Below are 11016 nucleotides of genomic sequence, written 5' to 3' on the forward strand. Positions count from 1 at the left end.
TCGAAAATTTATTTAGCATGGTCGCCCGAAATATTGGATCAGCCATTTTGTTTTCGGAATTTTTTACATCGGATTCGTAACCAGCGAGCTCAAAAGCCACCTTTTGCTCATTTTGAAAGCAATCAAAAAGTTATTCAGCATACTAGTCCGCCATATTAGATCCGCATTTCGTTTTTTGAGTTTTTGACATCAGGTTCGTAATCAGCGATATTGAAAACCTCGTGATACCAAGTTTCAAAATAAATCAGAGATTTATATAACATACAGCTCCACCATATTGGATTCGCGATTTTGTTTTTTGGAATTTTAGACATGGGATTCGTAATCAGCGACTTTGAAAACCCCCTGATACCAATTTTCAAAAAAATCCAAAATTTAGTTGAGATACTCGTCCGCCATTTTTTCGGGATTTTTGACACCGGGTTCATAATCAGCAACACCAAAAACCAGTGAGTAACGAAACTTGGCCCATTTATGGATTTGGATGAAATAAATTTTCTAGTACTCGTTTGGTAGTCAACTAACACCTACGACTGCTATTTATATACAAAAAAACAACAATAAAATCATTGCTTTTTCACTATAATAATCAATGTTTTTCTTCTAAAAAAATACATATACATATTTGACGTAGTTTGTTTAGAGAATGACTAAGGAATTTTCGTGCAATAATATTGAAAAAAATAAATGAAGGTTTTCTAAATAATAGTTTAGTTTTGTTAATCATAGTAATTTTGTGAATTTGGCGTGTTTAAATTTTCTTCCTTCACCCAGGGTCGAAATTGACAACATCAGCAGTCGTAGGTCTTAGTTGACTACCTAACGAGTACTATAAAACTCATTTTATCCAAATCCATTAAAAATTCACGTAAGGATTGAATTTGGTTTATTTTGCCCCACTGCACTGTGCGCCGGCGCGCCGCACAGTGGTCTGGAATAAGAATTTACTGTTCATAATCGCCCACAGGCCGTATTTCTTAACCGATTTAAAAGTTTTTTTTAGAAATGCTCAGCAATTAATTTTTAAGAGAATTGTGGTTTGGTTTTTTAAAATTTTTTTTTCACAGAGCAACAATATATAAACGAATATAGTGACAAAATTGACCATTTTAGCTTTGTGAATTCTTATTTCAAGAAAAAATACAGATAGAAACTCACTATCAACCGGAATTATTGCACATGCATTCATAGAACATAATTAATTTTAATAATATTTAACTTAATTATTATTAACAATTTTTATAACCAAATTCTTATTAGTGTTTTTTTATCGTAGAAAAAATCGTTTATTTCACGCTAGTTGCTAATATTTTTCATAAGAGTCATAATTTGTAACAAAAAAATTAGCATGAGTTAATAACTATTATTTTTATAAACATTTCTATAAACAAATTCTTTTTAAACGAGTTTTTCTCATAGCTGAATTGATTTTTCTGAACAAAAATGATTCACAATTGTCTTTAAAAATTAATTACTAAACATTCCTAAAAAAAACTTTTAATTCGGTTAAGAAATACGACCTGTGGGCGATTATGAACAGTAAATTCCTATTCCTATTCAGTAATTTTATTTGGTTTCGAAACTTTATTTAGATCCTTTTTCGCTAAATACAAAAAAATCATATTCAATAATATTAAATGAAAAATAGTTTAATTATAAGTACAATAAAATAAGATATTTTTAAGCATTCACATTGTGATGTATCTATTCGAGTATCTACTCAATTGCGGACGAGTCACCATTTGCGTATTTACTATTTTAGCTATAATATGACGTCATTAATATTTCGTTAAGAACAAATCGTTACGTAGAGAAGAACCAGACCGAACATTAACACTGATGCATTGGATTTAATCTTTTATCCAATATATCGATTTAACTGGGCACAAACCTTAAGAATGCTATCAATGGAAAAGTAATTCGAATCATAAAAGTGTATTATATAAAATATATTAAACAGATCTACTCCTCCAGAAATTTTGTTACTCTCTCTGTATTATACCTCAGTTTTGACTTCGACGATGACCTTCAAGGTTATTTCAGGGTCAACTTTAAAAAAATAGAAACCTCCTTATTTGACGTCGATAATCGAAAGAGAGGAAAATTTTACGTTTAAAAATGTAATCAGGTTAAAGGTCAGCCGTAACCTTTATGGCCACATCGACCTTTTTTTATAGCAAGATGCATTTGGATGCAGTAAATAATAAGTATTTTGACAAACTTTTAGAGAATGATCCACAAATTTTGGGGAGTTTGGTTAATATTCCACACGGATGTATCATCAAATGACTCCTACTAGTCCCCGATCAGGCCCCGACAAGGATAAGTTGGTTGACCTGATTAACCCCCAAATAATCTACCGTGACGCTACTGGTCGGGTGCTAGTCAGATAACCCGACTAGCCCTCGACTTTAAGTGGGGTCAAACGGTCGGGAACCAGACTTATTCCCCATTGTAATTTCTACACGGGATATACCTTATATTTTTTCCAATTATTGATACATCAAAATATTTGACAGCGCTCCTACAATAATTTGAAGATATTTGAAAATTAACTGAGTCGCAAGCCTATTTTTAAAATTTTCATTTTCTAATGACTTCCTGTCTTCACAGGTAGCTCACAAAGTTTACTCATGTCAATTTAGCAATCATAATAAAATAATATTTTAGTAAATTAAATCAAAGAATCATAGTAAAAATCTTAAAACCCATAAATATGATCAAATATTAAAAACGGTGAAATGTATCGTTGCTTTTAAATGACAAACAACCTCACACATTACATTAATTTCAAGATTGGACTGTAATGTGCACACCCGTTAAGTAAGTACTACATTTACGAGTTAGTGTATATTTTTCCCGCAGTTAATTCAGCAGAATTACATCCCGAAAATTAACAAATTTATTTCATTAAGGAATTCTTCTTCCTACTTAAGTAAAAGAGCAATAACAACGCCTAAATAAAAATTAAGAGATTATGCTTCACGTAATTTAACTGGTGTTACTGAACTGATTAGTGAATAAGTCAGAAATCACTGATTAATCAGTGAAATGCCTAACGACTATTTCAATCAGTGAATTTTTCACTGATTCATATTTAGAGAGCATGGAAAACTTTTTTTTTGTTACACCACTGTAGTCAGCGAGCGACCTTCCACAAGCGTCCCAATAAGAAATACACAAAAGGCGCGCTACTACGCCCGCACTGACTGACTGGCGAAGCACTGGCATATATCTGGAAAGAGAACAATGTTCTGCACTACTATCGGCGAGAAAACTATAGGCATCTGTCTTTAAAGCTTAACAACTCAGTCAAAAAAATACTAGCGCAACAAAAATACAGTCATATAAAAGCTGAAAGTGTTCTACGTAAATGAGCTTGAAGACGTTTATGTAAAAAAATTGCTGTGCTTGGCAGACTGAAAAATGTAAAAAAAGTAGGGATTTTCGGGTACATTTAAGAACAGTCAAGTTTACAGCATTACTTCTTATACAAGGGGCGACGGAAAAAATTTGAAAAAATTCATGAGTATGAGGAAAACTGTTGTGAACCTGCTGTAGTTGAGAAATTAAAAAAATAATGAAAATTGTTGCTTAGAAGTACAAAAATGTGCATGTATATTATCTTCAGTTCTAATGCAGATATTCAAGCGATTCAAACTGGAAACTGTAATGGATAGGCTCTGTATTTATTTTCAATCGCCCGGAAGGATGTGTTAGTTTTCTTTTTTGTGAGAATCGCGATATTTTTAGACATGTTTTTTGTTGGAAAACAAGTGACAGAAAGCAGGGGGGGGGGGTGTTTTTTTACTGCCGACCACTGGTCCCTTTATTCGACCCGTGGCCAGATGCCATCCAAGCATTCAAATCCAGAGGTTGCAGAATAGCACTAGCAGTCAGCAGTAAAAGAAAGAAAGGGCCCCCCTGCTTTCTGTCACTTGTTTTCCAACAAAAAAAATGTATAAAAATATCGCGATTTTCACAAAAAAGAAAACTAACACATCCTTACGGGTGATTGAAAATAAATACAGAGCCTATCCATTACAGTTTGAAGTTTGAATCGCTTTTATATCTGTATTAGAAATGAAGATAATATAGTTGCACATTTTTGTACTTTTAAGCAACAACTTTTATTATTTTTTAAATTTTTCAACTGCAACTGATTCACAACAGTTTTCCTCATACTCATGAATTTTTTCAAATTTTTCCCATCGTCCCTTGTATAAGAAATAATGCTCTAAACTTGACTGTTCTTAAATGTACCCGAAAATCCTTACTTTTTTTTCATTTTTCAGTCTGCTAAGCACAACATTTTTTTTACATATTTATCTTCAAGCTCATTTACGTAGAACACTTTTCAGCTTTTATATGATTGTTTTTTTTTGTTGCGCTAGCATTTTTTTGACTGAATTGTTAACATTCAAAGGAAGATTCCTATCGTTTTCTCGATTGTCCACGTTTTGAGACCCTCTGAAACCGAAAAACAGGTTTTTACGAATGTGTATGTCTGTCTGTAATGCATCTGTATGTTTCTATATCTATACGTATGTATGTGTGACCGCATGTATGTCTGTCTGTGAACACGATGCTTTTGAAAAAATTAATCTATTAGATTGCCCTTTGGTACACTCGTTTAGTGCCCGAAACTGAAGTTCAAGTTTGTTAGCCAGCCATTTTGGATGAAAATTCAAAAAGTAGGCACATTTTGAACATTTTTAAGACATTTTTTTTTAATTCAAAAATTCTCTGTACGGTTATTCATAGTATTTAAAAAGTTTAACAATTTATCCCAATGAATTTTTTCGAAAAATCAAAAGTTACCAGAGTTGGAGCATTTTCAAAATAAAAAAAAAACAAATTAAAATGAACATTCTAAGCCAAACAACGCATGATACGAAAAGAAGTCAAGAGAAGAAAAACGTTGCTTTTTGAAAGACCTACAAGATTATGATAACAACTTTTTTAATTTGGTTGAAAACTTGAAAATTACAAATTTTATCGTACCAAAAATTTATAAAACCATATTTTTGCAAAATTAAAAAATTACATGTACGGTTGTTCATAGTTCTCAGAAACTCAAACAATTTATCCCGATGACTTTTTTATATAAAAAGAAAATTATCAGAGTTAGAGCATTTTTAAATTTAAAAAAAATCTAAAATGAACATTTTAAGCAAAACAACGCATGGTATGAAAAAAAGTCAAGAGAAGAAAAACTTTGCTTTTTGAAAGCCCTACAGGATTATATTAACAACTTTTTTAATGTGATCGAAAATTGAAACATTCCAAATTTGATCGTACCAAAAATAATAAAAAATCCAAAAATTCTATTTTTGGACAAACTATGCAAGATACGAAAAAAAATGAAAAACCTAAAATTACGCGCACTGAATAGAACTACAAATTTATAGTGAATCACTTTTCAACACAAACTACGAAGAAAAACGAGACAAAACATGTTCATCCAAAAAAAAAGCTATAATTTTCGATAGGACACGTATTTTTGCTTCAGTCGTAAAAAATATTAAATTCTTTTGAAAGAACGACACAAGGCATGCACTAAAATTAAGTGACAAAGGTTGTTTGACTAAAAAAGTCTATAAATTTATTATTAATCATTTTCCGATAGGTTGAGTAGATTTTCTTTTAATCGTAAAAAATTAGATTTAAAATTAAAAAATTAAATTTTTGGAAAAAGCACAGAAAAGACGAAAGAAGACATAGGCTTCTATATAGGACCCGACATAGGTTCCTGTATTAGAACTATGCAGATACGCAGTAGTTTTTATTTAATCGTGAAGAACAAGATTAAAAATAAGAAAAATTATAGAAACAAGGAAATAAGAAGTAGTATAATTCAATTGTTATGCATATTATGAATTGTAATGATATACATTTATTGAAATGACACATGTTTCGGCGCAGCTTAGAATACAATTTAAAGCAAAATAAGAAACAAATATAAAAATAATCATGATAAATACAATTTGCTCTTTGTTTTGCAATTTTTTAATAAGCAATCCCAGGCAAAGTTATATAAAAAATGTATTATTGTTGATATAAAAGTATTGTGTATAATGTAGAAAAGTTGACATGTTGTACAAAATCGAGTGCGAAGCACGACATACGTGATGAGAATGTGTTCTTTAAAGCCGAAAGAACTTTGACAAAAGAGAGTTCAAAATCACAAAATTACAGTTATCGATCGCTTGACTTTTGATTTTAAAAGGTCTATGCACGAATGCGGGAGAAATGCAAAGACCAAGCGCGTAGTGTGATTGCCATCAGTCGCGTTCCGTAAGGTGCGCTCAAACTCTGGATCTAAATTCTTTTAAAGAAAGATAATTCACAATTAAAAAATTAGAGTGGTGGATGTTTTGAGTCATATTTGATAAGGTTTGCGCAACAAAGTGTGAAAGTATAAAGACTGAATGGGTAGCGCGAGGTAAATACATAATCGAGCGCGAAGCGCGAGATTAATGCACGATCAAGCGCGAAGCGCGACAACCAACAGTCGCGCGCCCTAGGCGCGCTCAAACTTGCTAGCCGCGTGCGCGGTACGTGACGAGAATGTACCCGCGGAGCGGGCAGATTCTTAATTTTAAGTACATGTTACATCCAACTTTTTGGTCTATATTTATAAACATCGGCGATCTTATTATTAGTGGTTAAAATTAAACAGTAACCAACGTCGTTTTTTGGAGAATAACGTACAAATAACAATCATCGCTCGCCTAATTCATTTGAAATCAGACAGGGACCTAAACTTCAAATCGCAGAATCTTCCGAAGGCGAAATATGTTGTTTTTGGAGGAAATTATACTTTTTTCATATTTTTCAAATTTGAAGAGAATAATTAAAAAGGATTTAAAAAAAAACCCCTACATTTTTATATTTCTAAATATTTTTTTTTAAGTTTCTACTAATAAAAAAAGTCATTTTAGCTGAATTATGTGGGCTAAACCATTTTTGAGGGCGGGAGAATTTTTCTTTGCTTGAAATGTAGTTTTTGAATTTTGTTTTGAACTATGAAAAATATGGCAGTAGAACAAGAGGCGTTTTTCATGGAACTTTTTCAAACTTGCAAACTTTTAAATTAACATGTTTTCGTATCTATAATTGTTTCCAAGAAAAACTAGAAAATTCGATTGTAACAAAGAAGAATTCTCCAGGCTACAAAAGTTATTGAGCAAATATCAAACTCTCAAGATATCTTCATTATAAAAGCACAAGTTTAAAAAATTATGGACAACAAATTTAAAGGTTGGTTTTTTGAGAAAATCGATTTTTTATTTTTTCAGAAACACCGCTGCCATTTTGTTAATTTTGAACCTTTTTCAATTTTCTGGTCGATTTTGAAAGAAGACGATGAACGATATTCGAATCCAAGACAAAATAATGAATATTTCAGTTAGGCCGAAAGTTATAGAGTTTAAAGAAAAATTTTTTCCAGTTTTTCATCCACCTAGTGAATATCAAGGATGCAATTGGTTGTCTTGAATAAGGCACACAAAACTGGTGAGAGGTTAGTTTATTCAAATTTTTTCAGAACTATTTACTAACCCATAGCGAAGAAGAAACCGAATGTGAGTTCTTCATTTATGAGATATTCCAAAGAAACGATGACTTTGAGTTTAGCATGCATTCAATAGACCTTTTATTAAAATACTGGTAACTTTCGGTAAATTTCCCTAAATTACGATGAACTTTCCATAAACTACCACAAATTTCCATAAATTTCCATAAGATTTCGATATAAAGTCGTTTCACATGAAACTTTCTGTCAGAAGCTTCCCAATCACCATTAGAGCAGCAGCGAAAAACTTCTGCGGTCAATTGCGAGTATAAAACTTTTGTAGAACCGGATGTGTAGTAAATTTAAAACACAAAGATCTTAAATACTTTCTGGAGGATGTAAACTCAATGGTTGTTCAGAGAATTAAAAATATGCTGAAAAAATTTGGTAACTTAAAAATCAATGTATCTTTTGCAGGAAAATTTAAAGCCACAGTAAACGGTGAAATGGTAGAAAAAAATAAGTTCATTACCATTGAAAACAGTAGAATTTGTTATCAACTGATATTGATGCATGGTACAATGAAAATTTATTTGAGAAAATTTTACTAAAGGTGGAAGAGTTACAAGAAACGGATTCAGGGTGGTCATTATCAGAAATAATAAATTTGATGGCAAATTTCAGCAAATATTTAGCTATCGATTCCGGTATATCAAAATTTATTGAGTTACTAAAATTTATCGGGGACAAGAAAGCTATTTTAAATATTAAAAATAATAATGATTATTGCTTTCTGTGGTCGATAATTGCTGCTCTTCATCCTGCGAAGGACAATGTATGTAGAACTACATCTTATCCTCATTATAATTCAGAACTAAAGCATGATGGAATCTCGTTTCCTGTAACTCTTGAAGATATTCCAAAGTTTGAAAAAAATGAATGGGTTATGCATAAACGTTTACGGTATAGAAGACAATAAAAAATTTAAGAAGGAAATTTTACCATTGTATTTAAGCAAAGCAAAGTCTAGGCAGCCCACAATTGATCTTTTGATAATTGACAATAACAATTTTTACTCTGAATGTTTCAATGAAAACGAATCTGCCACTCTCTGCCACTTTAAACTAGAAAAATCCTTTATGAATCATTAATCAGACTGTGAAAATTCCAATCAATGTCGAATGATATTAGCAAAGGAGCATAAACAAATTTTGAAATTTAGAAATGACAGATTTAAGGAAAAAGTTCCATTTTCTGTATATGCCGACATTGAATGTCTATTATTGAAATTTTATGAAAATCCTTTCGATATAGGGCCATATCAAAAGCATGTTCCACACAGTGTTGCATTTTATTTACATTGCAGCTTTGCTGATTCTTGTTCAAAATTTCAAATTTATCGTAGAAAATACTGCATAGAGTGGTTTGTAAATGAATTGAAATAATTGCTCAAAACATTGACTCTTAATTAACGTGTATTGTGCCAATGGAGAAACTGACTCGAAAGCAAGAAATGGAGTTTCTATCTGCTAAAAGCTGTCACATCCGCGAGAAACCGTTTACAAAAAGTGACATAAGACATCATGACCATAACGACTTTACAGACAAGTTTCGTGGCGCGAGTCATCAGGGCTGTCATGTAAATTACAAGGATTCGCACACTGTACCGGTAGTTTTCCACAATTTGTCAGGATTGGATTCTTACTTTATCATTAAAGCATTGGAAAACAATTTGAGTGCGAGGTTAAATTATTACTCGTAAACAAAGAGAAATACATTTCATTTACTAAATATGTTGATGGTACAAAAGTAAACCTTCGGTCTATAGATTCTTTTCGTTTTATGTCAAGTGATCTTGAAAAATTATCTTCTTACCTAGGAAATGAGGATGAAAAAATTACTCTCAGACATTGCACTAATCCTGATGCATTTCAATTATTAGTCACAGAAGAAGTATTTCCTTATGACTACATTGATAATTGGGACAAGTTAAATGAACAACAGTAACCACCCAAAAGCGCTTTTTACTCAAAATTGAAAGATAAAGAAATTTCCGATGATGATTACCAACACGCGTGCAATGTTTGGAAAACGTTTAATATACAAAATTTGAGTAAATACTCTGATTTGTACTTGAAAACCGACGTTTTACTGTTGGTTAATATATTTGAAAATTTCAGAAAAAACTGTTTTGCAACATACAATTTGGATCCCCTACATTACTATACTGTCCCAGGACTCGCCTTTGATGTGATGCTCAACTTAACCGGAATTGATCCTGAAATGATTCTTCTCATTGAGAGAGGTGTTCGTGTCGGTGTATCCCAATGTTCCTATAATTATGCCAAAGCGAATAACCGTTTTATGGGATCCTATTTCAATTCAAAAGAAACTTGATTCTTATATCTCATATTACGACGTTAATAATCAGTATGGTACAGCGATTAGTGAATGTTTACCTACTGGTGGATTTGAATGGGTACTTGATCAAGATATCAATGTACAAAATATTCCAGACGATCCACCAAGAAGCTACATTTTCGAGATAGATTTGGAATATCCTGCAGAATTGCATGATGTTAATAGAGATTTGCCTATGGCTCCATAGCATTTTGTACCCCCTAATCCCGCATGTAAAATACCAAAATTGATAACAAGCTTAACGCCTAAGAAAAATTATGTTGTTAACTCCAGAAATTTGAAAAAGTATTTAAATTTAGGTCTAAAGGTATCCGGAATTCACAGGATTCTAAAGTTTGAGCAAAAACTCTGGCTAAAAACGTATATTGATCTAAATACTCAAAAACGAAAAATGTCTAGCAATGATTTTGAGAAAAATTTCTACAAGGTAATGCACAATTCCATTTCTGGCAAAACAATGAAGAATTTTAGAAAATATAGAGATGTTCGATATGACTTTCATTACAACTAAATTTTACCAAATTTTGGAAATCATGCAAAATTGCTGTATACCGACACTGATGGTCTCATCATCTAACATTTCACTGATACAAAAATTCATGATTTCATCAAAAGGGATATACACAAATTTGATACATCGGATTATTCTTCAGATAATGTTTAAGGAATACCGCATAAAAATAAAAAAGTATTAAGGTTAATGAAAGACGAGTGCAATGGAAAAATTATCACAGATTTTGTTGGATTGACAGCAAAATCATATACCTATACATTTTTTAATGAAAAGTCTGAGAAAAAGAAAGCAAAAGGTATAAAGGGGTCTGCGTTGAGAAGAAAAATTACATTCAATGATTATAAAAAGTGTGTCTTTAAAAAATATGAAAATTCAACAGAGTACAAAAATTTGACTTGCAGTAGAAAAAATGAAGTGCACACAATAAAACACAAAAAATTGCTTTAAGTTGGCATGACGATAACCGCATGATTCTCCCTGGTACGACAGACACACTTCCATGGGGTTATATAAAGAAAACAGTAAATGAACCCATGGAAGTTTACCCAATGTAAAAATGTATAAG

The sequence above is a fragment of the Belonocnema kinseyi genome, chromosome 3 (assembly GCF_010883055.1).
Source record: "Belonocnema kinseyi isolate 2016_QV_RU_SX_M_011 chromosome 3, B_treatae_v1, whole genome shotgun sequence".
NCBI lineage: Eukaryota > Metazoa > Arthropoda > Insecta > Hymenoptera > Cynipidae > Belonocnema > Belonocnema kinseyi.